The sequence below is a fragment of the Ailuropoda melanoleuca genome, chromosome 3, assembly GCF_002007445.2.
Source record: "Ailuropoda melanoleuca isolate Jingjing chromosome 3, ASM200744v2, whole genome shotgun sequence".
NCBI classification, from domain to species: domain Eukaryota; kingdom Metazoa; phylum Chordata; class Mammalia; order Carnivora; family Ursidae; genus Ailuropoda; species Ailuropoda melanoleuca.
In genome coordinates, this window is record NC_048220.1 from 61,610,786 (window position 1) to 61,628,262 (window position 17,477).

The 17,477-nt window shown below is 39.2% G+C and overlaps 1 long non-coding RNA gene across 1 annotated transcript in view; it reads left to right on the top strand.

Moving 5' to 3' along the window:
* The first annotated feature begins 9,649 nt into the window (after positions 1–9,649).
* Positions 9,650–17,477, top strand: part of LOC117801529 — a 35,430-nt gene continuing 27,602 nt past the window's right edge. The window contains exon 1 of the long non-coding RNA XR_004624128.1: positions 9,650–9,782. This is a non-coding gene — a long non-coding RNA (uncharacterized LOC117801529). The remainder of the gene's footprint in view (positions 9,783–17,477) is intronic.

The window sequence follows — 17,477 nt, forward strand, 5'->3', positions numbered from 1 at the left end:
CGGAGAGGCCTCCCTGACCACTATATCTACAGTCGATCTCTTCTAATTACTGTCTATTTTCATCAGCGCCTTCCGTTGCAAGCAATCAAAGGTGACTTCAGTTGGTTAAGCAGAAAAGGAGTTTAATGAAAGGATATTTTGCGACTTACTGAATTGTTGAAAGGGCTGGAGAGTTAGGCTTGAGTTAAGCTTCCAGACTAGCATCCAAAATTATGTTGCAGAACTGATTTGATAAAGGAATAACTCCCGCTGCTAAGGACAAGTTGGTTCTTGTATGCCATGTATTACCTTGCAGCCCCAGCTACTATTACAGGAGGGAGGAAAAGAAATTACCTGAATTATCCTTTTTTGCATCACCAGCATCTGATTCAGATTCTGGTATGGGTGTATCTAATTAGTGGAACCCAAGTCAAATGCCTGTGCTCTAGCCCAGATACAAAGGGGGACATTAAAAACTATAAACTATAGGGGTGCTTGGGTGGCTCAGCTGGTTAGGCATCTGCCTTCAGCTCAGGTCATGATTTCAAGGTCCCGGGATGGAGCCCCACATTGGGCTCCCTGCTCAACAGGGAGTCTGCTTCTCCCTCTGCCTCTGCTCCTCCCTCCGCCCCCCACCCTGCTCATGCTCGCTCTCTCTCTCTCTCCCCCCTCTGAAATAAATAAATACAAAATCTTTAAAAAAACAAAACTATAAGCTATAGGGGGAGCTAATCTTTACTTAACACCGAACCTCAAACTATGAAGCATTCACAAAGCATCGAAAAGTTTTTAGATGTGTCCTTATAGTTTCCCACCCAGCCTGCTTTGTCTGGCAGCGGAGGAAGAAGTTTTGGATGGCAAAACTCTTATCAACAGCCCATAAGAGAACTGGTCCATTTCTACACCTGCCCAGTGCATCATGCTGGTTTTTCTGACCGGCAAGGCTGAGCCCCATATTTTCCACCTGTCCTGACCATCTGAGCCTGTATCACTGCCAATTACATACAGATCATAGAAAAATCCTTACAAATTTGGGATCTCAGAAACTGATGGGGATCCTGAAACGGGTAATCATCCTTACAAACAAATCTGAAGTGTGCCCAATTCAACCAAATCGTAACATTGTGACTGCTCAGACAACTGAAATCTTTTATCTAGTGTCCTCCTCAGTGAAACCCTCTAGACATACCCCATGTGTGTGCAAGCATGTGCTTGCAGACTGAGAGCCACACAACCATCAGGACATTCCTTCCCAGAAAGTCAATTTTACAAATAGCAAGTCAATTGGAGCACTGTTTTCTTGTAAAACAAACATGGACCTGTCATGGAATAGTATATAACAATCTCTTACATTTTCAAGGAAAGCAACCACAATATTTTATTTTTTCAAGATTTTATTTATTTGAGAGAGAGAGAGCGCAGAATGCACACGTGAGGATTCATCCTCACCATAAACACTAAAACTGAGCTATTATAATTAATATCTACCTAGAGAAAAGAATCAAGAAAAACTAATTATTCATCTGAAGTAATTCATACCAAAATGTGAATGGCTGATAAGTTGCTTATGTTTTGAAAGAAGAAGTAGCATAGCTATCCAAATTAGTTCATTCCGTAGGGTGGGTATTGTGTCTGTTTTGTTCACTCTCAGGACTCTAACAAACACAGTGCCTGACAGGAAATGGGTACTAAATATTTGTTGACTGGGAGAATATTTGGAGATGGTAGCTTTGAGATGGTGCCCATGTTTTTCTTCAACTGCCTACATCCCTACTTATTTTGACAGGCAGAAAAAGACCAGTGATTTTGATTTTGTTTCTTTCTTCACGACTTTTAGCTAAAAAGTTGCCTTCGCCTCATCTATATTATTATACAGTAACAAATACATGGTAGGGTGGTTTGTTTGTAAGGCTTGGGATAAGAATAAGCCCATGAGCAGGAAATTCCAATGCAATCCTCTAGAGCACATAGCACCGACAGAACTGAAATCGGGAGACAACGTGTAAGATGCAGTCTGGAATAAAAGCCCAAGTTTCTAATTCAGACTCAGCCTGTTGTGTGTGATCCCATGCAAGTCACTTAACTGCTTTCATGTGTTATTTTCTCCCAGTATTTCCGTATCTTAGCTGAAACCTGCTAACCTGTGAGGCTTAAAATCTTTAATTCCAGTTGCAAAAGTAGTCCTCCTTGTTAGCAGGGGTTGGATCCAAGACCCCCAGCGGATGCCTGAAACTGTGAATGGTACTGAACCCTACGTATACTGCTTTTTCCTACACATTCATACCTATGACAAAATTTAATTTATAAATTAGAACAGTAAGACGTTAATGGCAATAACTCATAATAAAATTGAACAATTTTAACAACATACTGTAATAAAAGTGATGTGAACGTGGTCTATTTCTCTCTCTCAAAATAACTTATTGCACTGTACTCACCCTTCTTCTTGTGATGATGTCAGATGATAAAACACCAAATGATGAGATGATGTGAGGTGAATGACGCAGGCGTTGCGACCGTAGAGTTAGGATATTATTGACCTTTCGCCGATTCGTCGGAAAGAGGATCACCTGCTTCCAGACCCCTTAAGGTTCACCACAGGTAACTGAAGCCACAGAAAGCCAAACTGCTGATATGGGGAGGCAACTTTAAAAAACTGTTTCCAGAGAAAATAAGTGTCAACAATGACACCAATGATACAGGTATAAGGGTGTTACATTTCCAGAAGAAGATTTAAGATGCAATATATAAAATACCAGTTATGTAGCTGCAATGAACAACACTAGAATTTAATCCTACTATATGTTTAAGTGAGTTCATCCATGTAACTAGTAAAAGCTAAACACAGAATATAACACGGCCTCATGCTTAAGGGGAAATGCATAATAATGCCCACTGGGGAAATGGAACAATGGAGATGTAGCTCTAACAGTCATGCTGCTTACCAGGCTTTTCCTGTCCACCTTCTCCCGCCTTTTGTCATCCTCTTCTTCTGGGGGTACACTTTCACTGGCAAGGAGTACAAAAAGCCATTACAAAGAGAAAGTGGTAAAGTGATAAAGTATTGACCCAGTGGGCAAGGAAATGAATTACATAACTATAGAATGGTGTGTGGGAAAATATGTACAGACAGGAGATGAATAAAAAGAGGCACTGTGCATGTTATTAACTTGGACAGGAATAAAAGAAAAGGATCTTATCATCTCACTTTTTCTCTGCCTTATTTTTCTGGATAGATTTGACAGCTCAGAATTCCTCAGTGACTTTCCCTTCTTTGTTTTACATCTTTTGGTTCATCTTTCTTCCCTTCCTTTCACAGTTTTCAAGCCCTGATTTAAACTCAAAAAAAAAAAAAAAAAGGAAGAAAGAAAGAAAAAGAGAAAGGAAGAACGCCGGGCCTGGGGCTTGCACATAACTCTGCTTGCCTGGGAAGAGTCTCAGTTTCTCTGCACTGTGTTTCTCCATCTGTAAAGTGGGGATAATAATACTTGTCCCAGCCATGAAACAGGTATGTGTGACTAAGGAGTGGGAGGACAGGAGCAAAAATTAACCTCCCAGGAATCACTGTCACTATTTCTCCTCTCAAATCTCTCCTTTTTTGGGAGAAGCGTTAGTGGCTGGACACTTCTGAGGACCATGCTTTTTCCACTCCCACAGCCACAACTCTTGACTTACCTAGCCCATAGATGTTGGGTTTTTGTTGGGGTTTTTTGCCTATGCTGGGATCCCATTTCATTCTTTCTGCTTCTCCCATATTTTTAGTTGAAATGAACTAATATCTCAATATCTATAATCCGTTTATCTATGATGTTTAAAACACATAAAATCCTAACCCTATATATGAGATTAAAAGGCCAGTCCTAATTCTTCCTTAAATTGGAACGATGTGACATTTTCTTTAAAACCTAACAATCATATTTATCAATAAGAAAGCTAACTTTTAATATTCTTTTATATTCCCTGTAGTTAACAATTTCTTTTTTTTTTTCTCTGACCTCTTCTGATATTGCCCTTTAGAAAACTCCCCATACTGTTCCAAGAAATAAAGCAAGTAGGACAAATACCAAAACTCCTAAAAATTTCTGTAGGAAAGGCATTTTCTTGACACTGTCCACACTAACTGAATACCATGAAACCTTGTTTCTTTTCATCCCTACACCCCAAAGAAAAAATAAAAAGTTCGATTCCCACATTACTTCAAGAATTTAAATTTTCCTATTGGATATGGAATTCTGTAACACCTCCAGCAACATAGTCCATACTTTTCCTTGTTTAAATCTTTACCATTATTGTTTTCAAGAAAGCAAATTAAACAAAGCAAATGGTGACATTGGACTGGAGTTCTCTAATGCAAAATTATAGATCTTGGAGGGTCTTTTTAAAATGTACCTTACCTAGTTGCTATTTATTATCAAACATGCCTAAATGTTTGTAATGTGTGAATATTTTAAAGCAACCTATCAGAGTGTCTAAGTACAGAGTTAAGTCAATAGTTTGCAAACATCTCTTTGTTTCTTTATATGCATTTAGCTACTGATATATCTTTTTCAGTGAATGAAGCAGATCTGCACACATACAATAAAGGAAAGCAAAAATTACCAGGTTTGGACTTCGCTTCACAGCCAGAAAGATTCTGTTGAGTCTGCCAGCAGGAGATCTTGCGTATTAATACTCTACCTGGAAAAGCTGACATGTTGAAAATGAGATTAACACCTTCCTGTTTTACATTAACTAAGGCTAAAGTGTCATTTGCCTTATCAGGAGAAAAAATTCAATACTGAAATGATAGGGTTGCCAGCAAGGTATGGTTTTAAGCAAATGTTAAAATACTAAGTAGGATTTTTTTCGTGGTGGTGGTGGTGGTGAGTCTTTGAAGATAAATACCTTGTGCAAATAAAAACCAAAATAATCAGGATGACGCCAAGACTACATACAAACACATGGAGCACAGCAACGACTTTTCAGGCCAATACTAATTGACATTTGGCTCATAGTAAACAACTTGTCAGAGCACTTAAAAAAAATAATAAATAAATGAATGCACCATGTCAAAGAGTACTGATGCCTTAGTATTTGTTGCCAATTCCAAACCAGCCCTGAAACAGAAGAGCTAATATAAATGATTTATTTGTTCAGATATAAGATAGCACTTTTTAATTCCCTCACTTCACAATCCATCTAGTTATGTATTTACTAAAGATGAGCATTTAGATGAAAAAATATTAAAAATTCTAATGTAGGGAAGTCTTGAAATCATTGTCAACTATGGGGTGGGAGAAGTGGGCCAGGATGGTTTGATATTCCCCTCCTCCAAAAGGATCGCCAACAAGAACTGGTGGGCTTTTTTCAGGCTGAGAAGGCCAGGCGGTCATCCACACTTCGTCCTCAGGTGATAGCTCCCTTCTGCCGCCCAAGGCCCACTTCTAGGAGCGCCTGAGAGTCCAGAGAGGAGGACATAAGTTCTTTGTCCTCCAGGCCTCATGGTCTAATTGTACAGACAGACATTATCAATAGCTGGAATACAAAGTGGACTCCAATCAGAGCAGAGGCATAAACACCTGAAATGGGAGCAGCGAGGGAGGGAGTTTTCTCTGGGGAGGATCTGGGACAATTTCCTGGAGGAGATACGGTGTGAGCTGGATCCTATAGGATGAATAGGATTTTAACAGGTGGGAAGGGAAAACGGTGGTGAGGGCTTTCTAGGTAGAATGGACCAATTCATTATATATTGACACCATGATCACACAGAGCATTATGGTTAAATAGACACCTAAAATACATCAATGGAAAATACGTTATTATAGAAAATGCTGTCAGCAACCCACTTTAAAAAAACTATCTATACATGTGTACTGAATATACCAACGGTAAGAAAAAGGAAAAAATGAGACTTTATTCTCCTTGCAAAATGTCTACTATTCAAACCTTAAGAATAAAACATACAGGAGCTATTGTTTCTATTCATTTCAGAGCTTCTAATTGCTGCTACCTTATGGGGTCTCCAGGAGAAGGAAGGAGGTGGGGGAAATGAAAACACAGGAGATTTTCAGGAATGCCAACAATGTGAAGTTGGAATCCCACTCCAACTACTTTCATTCATTGTTCCAAAGGTGACACTGGTCCTTGTGTTCAAAGGGAGCTAGAGGAGGACAAGCAGTTTTAAGGTAGCACAAAGAAAGGCAGCTTAATGCCTCCTTAAGGAGAAGCTGCGGAGGGCTGTGCTGGTGGGGACAAGGACAATAGCAAAAACAGCAATAAGAGAAAAAAGAGCGCAGGTGGGGCGTAGGGCAGAAGGAGTCCTGCTAACTTGGGATGAGGCAGGAGGAAGAGGTGGAGGTCACCTGCACAGGTGTTTGAAGAGGATGTGTGAGTGATGCAAACCTAGGGACAATAGAAGCAGCGAGGCAGGATGCAGGAACACATCCAGGGAGCTCCCAGGAATAATGGAGAGCACACGTTACATCATCAGGATCACTGAGACCCGAATCCTCTGGGGAAGTCATGTCTTTTTTGTACTAAATGTTTTGAAGCAGAGCTTGGGGGGTGGAGTGAAAGAGGAGGGGAAAATCACTCGGAAAAATTAAGCAGTCTGAAAGGAGTCTAAGATTATGAAGATAAATGTTTACCTCTCTGCTGCATTGTATCTCTTGAAATGAAACTGTTTTTGAATAGTGCTGCATCCGTACTGCAAAAATGTGGGCATTGTGAACAAATTGACTGTCTCAGATGATTTGACACATTTTGATTTCTGCTTAGGAAAATATCTGTTAATCCTATTAGAAAAAGAAGGAGAGCGTCCTGAGTAGGAATGTAAGAGATCATATCACTTACCATCTTGCTCACTTTCTCCCACCACCAAGGTCTTAAAGTCAGCATTTCCACAAGACCTGGCGCCTCATCCCTGCCCGCCTGGCACTGCATCAAGACCCCTTCTCCACCCCCCCACCCTTGCCATGGCACTGGCTAAAATCAAGACCAGAATGGATGACTGCCTTGTCGCTGGCAAACTAAAGCAGAAAAAACCTGACGTTATGTTCTCTTTTTATGTAATTTTCCTTCTTTTCCTCCATCCTCCGTTCTATTCTCCTTTTCTTTCATCTCCCTCACTCCCTCCCTCCCTTTCTTCTTTATATGGTTTGCTGTTTGCTAATATCCAACTCCAGACCATTCTTTGTGTTTGGCAAAGGAAGCGGTTTTATTGTTGGGTAACTCCAGGGGGGATATGGTGTCTATGATGTTGTCTAGGCCAAGCCTCCCCCGGGAAGGTTAACTCCCTCTAGCTTACTCTCCAAGGGGGAAGGAGGGCAACCACACGCTTGAGCACCAGCCATCCTCTTTTGCCAGAAAGTGGAGCTGTTCCTGCCCTGGGGTACCTGTGCTTCCCACACCGGTGTCTCTCAGTGTTGTAGTGCAACTTACTGGGACCAGTTCTCTGGAATCTGAATTGATAGAGTACAAATGAGAAATAAGGGAAACAGAAGACATTTTCCCCCAACTACTTCCTGAAAAAGGTTCTTCTGGGAGCAACACCCAAGTCTGATCAAAGGATTTGTTCCTCTGTCTCAAGAGCCAACGCTGGAGCCCAGCATGTAGCTAAAAATATGCACTCACAGTCCTAGAAAATTGTATTCATTAGACTCTACCTACAGGTCCTCACCCAGAATCTGCTCTATGCCAAAGCAGCGTGCTGCTAATCCTCCTTTATAGATTAGGCAGTAAAATACAGAGGGTGGGGCTGAAATGCTGGGGAAGTCTGCACACGTGTTTGGAAAGGAATAAAAGGAAAAGCACAGGGATTTCCTGTTCTCTCCTTCATGTACCGAGTTGCCAGGGTTGTCCAGATGCCACTGAGAGATGCAGGCCGTTTTTACGTTTACAGTATTTTCACTTCCACAGGGTAGTGCTTGCTACACGTAAAATGGGAATTTAGAGACAGATCGAATAAACGCCTTTCCAATTGTGGCATATTATTATTTCTGGATCCCTCTTCCCCTCTTCTTCATATGTTAGGGAGGAAACAGTAAGAATTGGAGCTTACATTACCGAGCGCTTACTATGTGCCAAGCACTGTGACAAGTGTGTTCTATACGGAATCCCAGTTCCCTCTAAAATACTTGGGAGGTAGATACTTCTGTCGCCACCACTTTGCAGAGGAGGACATTAAGATGGTGGAAAGGTGAAAGAACGTGAGCAAGTAAGTGGCAAAGCTGGGATCTGAACCCGAAGCTTCCGAAAGTCTTGCTCTTGACATCTGCACCATAATGCCGTCTCTACATAGTTCCTGTAAAAATATGTTTTATGGCTTTCATTTAAGATCTCGGTGACTATACCTTAATAACAATTATGTTATATTCCTTTTTATGATTTTCTGCCATCAAATGGTAGGGTTCCTCGAAGGCAGGGACTGTGTCTCCCTCACCACTGCACCTCCACAACCCTTAAAACAAAGTATCTTGCGCAGAATAGGAGCTAAAGAATTATTTGTTGAAATGCACTTTGAAGATTACCTCTGTGTCTAAATAAAGCCCATCTAAACAAGTCCATTTCCCAAACACTGAGGTTTTCCTCTTCTTTGTAGCCATCCTCTTCTTGTTTTGTTTTCAAAAGGTTGATTTTGACTGGAGGGACATTGCAGTTGTCTTGTCACTTAGCGTGATTTGAAAGTGAGAGTCTGTGTAGTGCTTTAGCCTGCCCTCAGCAATCAGGCCTCACACTCACGAGCCTCTGATTGTAGGAGTTGCCTTATTTGCATTGATGAGGATGAGCCAGCTGCTAGAGCACACAGAACTGCACCTGACACAATCACCGAGTTCAGGATTAGCACGGGGAATCAGGAATCCACTGCGCTGCATGGCAATCTCAGCCCTACATTAGAGTCACTCATGCAAAATGACCCAAATTTGCAATGAGCACAATTAGCAATCCAAAGATGCATGTTAATTTGGGGGCTGATATTTTCCTACATGTCCCTAAATTAAAAATAATAAATACACTCTTTCCTAGTCGAGTCTGGGGATCAAAATAATTCTGGGGATTGTGAGTTTGTAAAAAAAAAAAAAAACATGCATAAACCCCAGAAAACGTGGATTTCTTTGGGTAACTAGCCACCCCCCCCCACACACACAGACACATACATCGGAGATATTAAGTTTGGCATCAAATATGGTAAGATCTTTGTGGTGTCATGCTCCTTTTTGAATCAGGAGAAAATAGTTATATACAAGGATAAAAATACTAAAAATAACAATAGCTATAATACGTGGAAAAGGAAAATCAAAGCTTTAAAAAGGGGATTTGATATTTTCTATCCTGTATTAATATTTCTGAGGCTACGTTTGGGTCACACATAACCACAGATACACTCAATGATTTCAGGATTTTCTAAAAGTGCAAGAGATTACATTGAATTTTTATTAAACAGAGTCTATAAATCAAATGGAACGTTCTCAAACCCTGTAGTATGTTTCCATATGTCTGCAGTCTATAGGTATTGAAATGCTCACCTATACTTTAGGAAAAAAAAATAACATTTTGCAAAAATTGAATAAATGATCATTCGAAGCAAAAGCATGCAGTTCAAAAGCTAAACCTCCCATTGGAGAACAGAAAATTTAATGAGCTTTTAATGGAATGCAATGCTCAGAGTAGTAAATTATTTGTTAGTTGACGATGCAATCAGCATGCTGATTAAGGTTGCTTGGTTTTTTACTAAACATTAACTGAATGAAAACGGGTAGTCCTTGTTCTGCTTGGGGGGCTTTAAGGAAGCAAATGGACTTTCAGAACAGAGATTGTCAATAAAGGTGAGTGCACTCCAGGTGTCATTTGAATATGATGATAAAATACTTCTGATAAATATTTAAAAGCATTTTAAATCCACAATGTTCGCCTAGTGTATTGTGGACTCTGTTTAAAGAAACAGTGGGCCTTAGCAGGCCTAACAACAATCCCTCTATCTCTCTCTAGAAAGAAATATCTAGATCTGCTTTCTTTTATTGCAAAAGAGAAAAAAGGGGGGTGGTATGCTTTGAAAATATAAGCCAGCATGGACTCAGAGACCAGGAAGTGTTTGGAATGTGAACCTAAAAAAAAGACAAAAAGGACAAAAATCAAAACAAAGGAAAATATTCTGACAGCAAATAAAGGAAGAGACATCTGTTTCTCTGGATAGATTGAGATAACATTTTAATTAAGCAGTTTCGATATTCTGATGTTTTTAAATAATTGCCATTAGAATACATATATATTTTTAAATTTATAAATGACGGCATTCTGAGGGCAAGAAGTATTGTGATATCGGAGTTATATCCTGTCTAATTTAGAAGGTCTGAAGGGGAGTAAAAGAAAAAGAACAAAAATTGAAAATAAATTATGTAATGCTTATTTTTGTTGTTAGATGGCTAATACAGAATTTATAACGTCTATCATTTACCAGATATTAATCGATATATACATTTACCATAAATTATTGTTTCTGAGAGACATTTTGTTACTACATCTGTTTAAATTGCTAGATTTCTTTTCCCCCTCAAAAGAAGGGTGGGGTTTTTTTGTTTGTTTGTTTTGCTCTCTACCAATTGCAGAATTATGGGTTTGTAGGTTAATTTTCTTTGAATAGCTACAAAGTTCTTTTTCTATAAATCCTAATTAGTTTCATCATTGGTGATTCTCTGGCAATGATCAGGTACCCTTAAAATCCGATAAATAACTACCTCTCACTTTTAACTATTCCTGTTTATGACCCAAGAGGTTAAAAGCCTTTGACTGGCATTTGACTTCTGACCTCATATAAATGTTATCTTATCAGTTCCTGCTTGTTAACTTGTATTGAGTGCTTGTCCCTGATGGCTTTTAGATAAAGGGTTGTGGGCTTTTTTCTTTTTTTTTTTTTCCTTTTTAATATATTTCCTATAGGAACTAAACCATTTGCTTTGTTCTATGCCTAGTGCACTCCAGTCTAGAGAGTAACCTGCTATAAATCTGCTATAAAGCCCCAAATATACTTTTATTTATTCTCAACATTATTTTAGTTTAGCTTTCTGAGTGGGATTTTATCATTGAGAATATATATTTATTATAATTAATAGCAGTAATTATTAGTGATCTTAATCCTTTAACATGTTAGTCAGAAAGCTGGTTAGCTTGGTATTCTCTCTTTTAAAAGAAATGCAAAAAATAAAAAAAAAATTTAGCTTTGCATTTTACACCAGCATGAGATGAGTTAGAGAGATAATTTATGGAAATCTTGTCTCCCCAGACTTTAGAAGTCTGCCTAATGAGAGAGTCATCAGTAAGATATATCTTTTTTAAAAAATCGAACCCAGATCATGAACAGGGCATTTTTGAACCTTTGGGGAGGAAGGAGGTGGCCTGGAGCCCTCCTTTGCCCTTCTGTCCTAAGAATTAAGAAGGATTTCGGCCCTTTATTCCATTTGCAGCTGTGTGTGTTGTTCACACATTCAAGTGTGTATGTATGTGAGTCCAGTCACTGTGTACAAATCTAAATACATTTGAATGTTTGCATTTTAATCTCTTCATACCTCGATGGCATCATGAGAGTATTCTAGGCAGATACTGGTGCCTCCGAGGCTGCCTCATTTGCAAATGCCCTACAATGTGATTTCTAAACAAAATATTACATTAATTTCTATGTGGAAAACAGGCAGTAAGGAGGGGAAGAAGGAAGAGGCAGCCATCTTGGAGTCCTTTTGCCTTTTAGCCTCTTCTCTCCTCCCAAGGCTCAAGAGAGTATGAATATTATCTTTATTTTTAATTGGCCTTGAACGTAATGCAGGAAGCACATACAAGAGACCTTTGTATTCGTGTTTGGGGTAGAAAAAAGTTGTAACCTCTTTGGACTTTAAATAATAACTGCAACTATAGACAAACTACACCTATTCTTCTCAATCCTTCTAAATAAATATACATATAAATGAAGCATATGCCACAGCTTGTAAGAGACCTGTACAAAACCTATTAAGGGAAACAAATGTCTATTTGGACCATTCATTTACTGCTATCTAAAGAATTAATATGTCAGTAAAGTTATCTGCCCTTCCTCCTCCCCCATTCTTTCTTTTCTCCCCAAACACACATTCACATGCACACACATAAACACACGCATTCAGACACCCCCAATCTGTAGAAATGGCAACCCTGGAAACTTGCTTTTTTTAAAATAGGAATTCCCCTTTCTCTTAGGTCTTAAGTATTTAAGAAAATAAAAAAGACCAGCTTTTATTTTTTTTATTTTAATTTTCTGTGTGTGGAGAGCTGCCCAGGCTCTGTAATGCCCTAATACTGCTTTCATCATGCTCATATTCTGGCAACACACAGGTTTAATACAATTTGTCCTAACTTTTCATTTCAACCATTGCTTCTCTCAAAGTGGCTGGAGTTTAAAGACTGCGAAAGCAAAGGGAAAAGAAATACCACGGCAGGGGGAAAAACAAACCAACCCCCAAACTGGTGCTGGTATTCACAGCATTGACACATTCTCAAATGTTTTCTCTGTAGTTATAACACAAAAGCGCTTTCTTCCCTGTTTTGATGTGTTAAAGACGGGAAAGAGAGAGGACACTTGGAAGTGGTAAAGTAAGTATTTGGAAGCACAGAGAAGGTGTTTCTCCTTTGAATATCCAGCATGTGGTGTCAATAACATGTAGAGGCTTACAGTTTCATATTAATTAACATTTTTTAAACGGAGAGGGGATGACAAGTTAAATTGAAGCAAGTTGTGGCACATGCGCTGAACTTTGAGCTACCAGCGTTGCCGTTTTGTGTGTAATTAGAAGTGCATCCAAAGCCCCTCATTCCGCTATCTCTGAAATAAGGATGACCAGGATCCTGAGTCCCTCTGAAAAGGGGGTGAGGGGATCAAGAACAAATTATTATCTAATTCTGGAATTTGGCAGAAGAAACCACAAACTTTTTTTTTTACTCCTTTAATGTCAGTAATCTGAAGTAATGTCAGTAATCTTTCTCGCCAATATTATTTGCAGATTGTTTTACTGAGTGAAACAAATAAGGATTTGAAAGACAAATAATGGCCTGATTCCTAAACACTCTCTCCTGTTCTGACGGCCAAATTCTCTGAGTTGAATCCCAGAGTCCTTTCCCATTGTATTTTGTATCCTGGCTTTTTTAAAAGTAAGATTTAAACGTGTAACCTAGATGACTTCAAAATTGGTGTCACACTACCACTTTTTTTTATATATTTAATTAATATACTAATATAGTGGTGAGTCTTAGTATACCCAAAGCAGAAAAAAATGTTCACTTAAACCAGTTTCTAGATCAATCAAAATGAACTCCCCCAGACATTTTTGATATAATATTTTGAAACACAGAGGAGGAAGAAGATGAAGGGAATCAAGGCCCTTGGTTTTCTGTAGAGCTGTGTTGCCAAGATTTATAAAGTTGCCTAAGGGTGTATTAAAATATATTGCCTTTGTATGTTTATACGTTTATAAACTTACCTTAGGAATATATTAAGAAATACAGTCCATTTGATTTTTTTTTCCTCATTCTTTGCCAAAAAGTCAAACCTGCTCTGCCTGGAAAAAACCAGAGACTTCTGTGATATCATAGACCTTTTTGTATTTCAGCAAAGAAGCAGAGGACACAGAGTCAGAAACATCAATATTTTTAGGACCCAAGTTATGACTGTTAAGATTTTACCCCCTTCCTTTGTAAAGACCTATGGAAATGGGTTTCTAATTTCTTTGGTTTCTGTCCTCTTCTTTGCATGTTTTCTTTATTTGTATAAATTAGCTTTGTCCTTTCTTAGTAGAATGTTTAATTTGGGCACATGCTTTCCCAGATAGATTCTTATTCTCACTCCCCCCAACTTGACTTGGTTTTGGAATGGGGAGTGGTTTTCTTTATTTAAAAAGCTTTGTAATTCCGACTCAGAGAGCCAGAACCTCTTTCTGTCCATCTGGGCATGCTCAAGGGTCATACCCAAGATCATAAGCCATGTTTGCATCCTGCTTATGGGAAAATAATAAAATAATATCCACAAGCATCTGATGCTAGGGGCATGGCCTGGACGCACACCTTGCCCTCTTCCCCTTGGTCTCGCCTGCCCTGAAGAATGAATACATCCATCTCCAAAGTTGATGCTTCGAAGTGACCAGTCAGATGCCAGCAGGTCAGCTGGCTGTCCTCTTAGACAGAGGGTCTATAAATCAGAGACATGTTGGTGTGGTTGAAAGAGGAAGGTAGTCTAGCCTGAGGGAAGCCACGTAAATCTCTCCCAGAGCATTGTTCCTGGTAGGGAGTGGGGGTGAGAGTTGGGGTAGCTCCTGGGGCCTTGAGCTGTTACTAATGCCCCGGCCCTCCTGCAGTGGGTGCTAACTTGTTGTGCATGAGAGCTGCCACCACCCTTCCCAAACATCGGACTGCTTGGAAAAGTCAAGCACGGCTGAGCCCTGATTTTCATTTAATAGTCAAAACCAAGATGCATTTGGGCTATGATGATAGGACAGCTCCCTTGAAAAGATTATTTGAACTACAAAGGCATTCATTTAGGGCTAGCGATGTTGCAAAAGGGCCTGCTAGAAATTAGCAGCCTGTCCCGGTATTTGGAGAGCAAGAGTGACAACTTATTGGAAGTTCTCAAGGAATCATTTATATTTCACACTCCACTAGGCAGCTGATTTGAGATTGTCTGTTAGCATAACAAAGGCTCTGAGCCTGTGAACTTCAGAAACCTTTCGACCTCTTAGCTGCTGGCATGAATAGCCCCCAGTCCTGCCTATAGAGATCTCCCAAAGCTCCCCTGTTCGTGGCTAAATTGTTAATCAGGGTAATTTAATATAGTTTTCAATATGCCTCATCTCTTATTGGGAAAGGTATTCACAGCTTCCCTACCCCTGAAAAAAAGTTCTTTTATTCAAGTGTGAGAGGGGCAGCTGCAGACAGACCCCCATCCCTTGCTGCTCCCCCCACTCCTCCTCTGTAGCAGCAGCAATGTTCGCAACAGCAACCATAGTGAAGGGCCAGAAAAAGAAACTCGAATGATGGTGCCTTTGCACGCACTCCAACCTGAACCTATTTACGCCAGGAACCGACAAAACAAAAACCCGAGGCTCAGCCATAACTGACATCTCAGAGCCAACACACACGCGTGCGTGCGCGCACACACACGCACACGCCACACCCCCTTCTCCTCCCTCCCTTCACCACCACGCTTCCCCTCCCTCTTCATCTCCCAACTAAGCTTCTCTTCTGGCTCCCGACAAAATGCGCCAGACCCCAAGGCCTGCTAATTTTCATTTCTCTCACTCTTTGGAGGCAGCCCACACCGTCCTGCACGCTCCTTCACACAGTCACCCTCAGCCCGGAGCCCGCATCTTCTCCCGGTGTCACATACACTTGCTCTCACCCGCTACCTCGCACACTATCAATTCACATGCACATTAGTTAGCAGAAAAGAGCCAGAGCACAAATATATTCATTTTAATCCAGTTAAGACCTAAGAGGTCTCAAAGGATATTATTCAGTAGTTTGAAAATCAAGTATAGAACTCAGATTTTGCTACACTGTTTCATCTCAGAGAGGCCTACAGCCCGTGCCTTTCACTTCCCACCAGTACATAAGGTAAAAAAATAATAATAATAAAATAAAGTGAATAAAAAACAATCACAAACAACCCACCCATCTTCAGGCAGCCACTCTTCAGATATTATTATTTTGTCTTTTTTAAATGATGTTTCTCATACCCATGTGCAAAGTCGGAAAAAAATTTCATACAAAGGAGGAAAAAATATGAAATCACTATTTTTAAAAATGGAAGGATACAATCTCTTAATCTTATTTTTCCACGTGAGAATTTTAAGACATCTATAATCTTTAATCTTTCATTATAAAAATGAAGGATTTTAAGACATCTGTAAATGTATCTGAATATTTCCTGATTGCTTTGGTGGTGATTTTCTGTGCAATTGTGCTCTGTCTTTGTGCGAGTTGAGACCCTGTGTCTTGCTTCTTCCTGGAACAGCCATTTCTCGTTAGCCCTGTCTTGGTTGGTGTGCTTGTCTCTCAGCATTCTAAAGTTGGATAAAGCCAGGATCTAGTGCCTGAAGTATTTTCTTTGAATTCGCTCTAGTTAGAGTGGTCCCTGATGAGTGTGTGGACTTTCTTCATACACTTGGGATCCTAGTCTACCAAGCATCTCAAAACTGCCGAGATGGGACACAAATTCTGTTTATAGGATCCAAGAAAGGATTACTAACCTCCAAAAAATAGGAAGTACAAATATAGACCCATAATCAATAAAACGAAACAGCTCAGCTTCTTTCTCAAGATAATTTTTCTTGGAGTTAAAAAAATGTAAAAATACATTTCTTGGTCAATTTTAATGTCTAAATAATGCCCAAAGGTGACCCTAGGGAACAGAAAATAAAATAAGTGTATCTGGTTATTATTTTACATGGCAATCCAAGAATCTGCATTTTTCTTTTAAAAAAAATCTGCTTAAATTTCAATGGTGTGGAAGTTGTTAGATCATAAGCATTTTTGTCAATAATATATGCATTATTCATTTTAATGATAGGCCCTTTATTTTATTCTGTAAGTAGTGATTTTCATTTTCATGATGTCTCAAACCAGAATATTTAGAAAATATTGATAGTTACAAGTCAGTGAATCAATATTTCTGGTTTCTCTTTAAAAAGCCCCCCCCCAAAAAAAAGAAAGAAAAAAGAAAGAAAAGAAAGAAATCACTCATATATAAATTAAGAGAAATTTAACTTCCAAAAGATGGTTAGAAAGAAAAAAATATTATGACTTTTAAACCTAAGAAAGAAAAAATACACAATTTGCATTTTTTTCAGTGCTTTTGCTTAACATTTTTTTCATTAGCCTTTTCTTCATTAGAATTTATGATCCATGTCCATCATTACACTTTCACATCTCTGATTTCTGTTACATTTTCTAACAAAGGTTAATAAATATAAAGGGGTAAAAAGGCCTATTTACTTTCACCTAAAGTGCTCAATATTTCAAGATTATTTGTATTTGCATGTAAATTTTTCCATGTTCTAATTTAAATTATCAAAATTTGACTGGAATTAATTTTATTTGGAGTTAGGAAGTAACAGGAATTTTTTTTTTCAGGAATTGAACAATGTGATTTTGCTAAATTATAACATTTTCTTGGTGTTGGGCCATCTAGCATGGAACAGTTTGGGCTTCACATTTATGGAAGGAAAAGGGTTGGGGGAGAAGGATATATATTTGGAATGGTGTTTGACAGGGGGAATGAACGCAGACACCAGAACAATTATATTACAATCCCACTGGGAATGCCAGCACCAAATTTAGCCAGACTGATGGGGTACTGTCTAGACGGTCCCTTTTGTGTATCAGCTGTTTTTTCCCTGCTTTATTGCACTGCCTGAATGTGTGAGTTGAACATGCATATGGATCCCAAACATAACCATTCCTGCAACCATACATTGCTATTAAACTTCCTCTCATTTGGCAGAGAATCA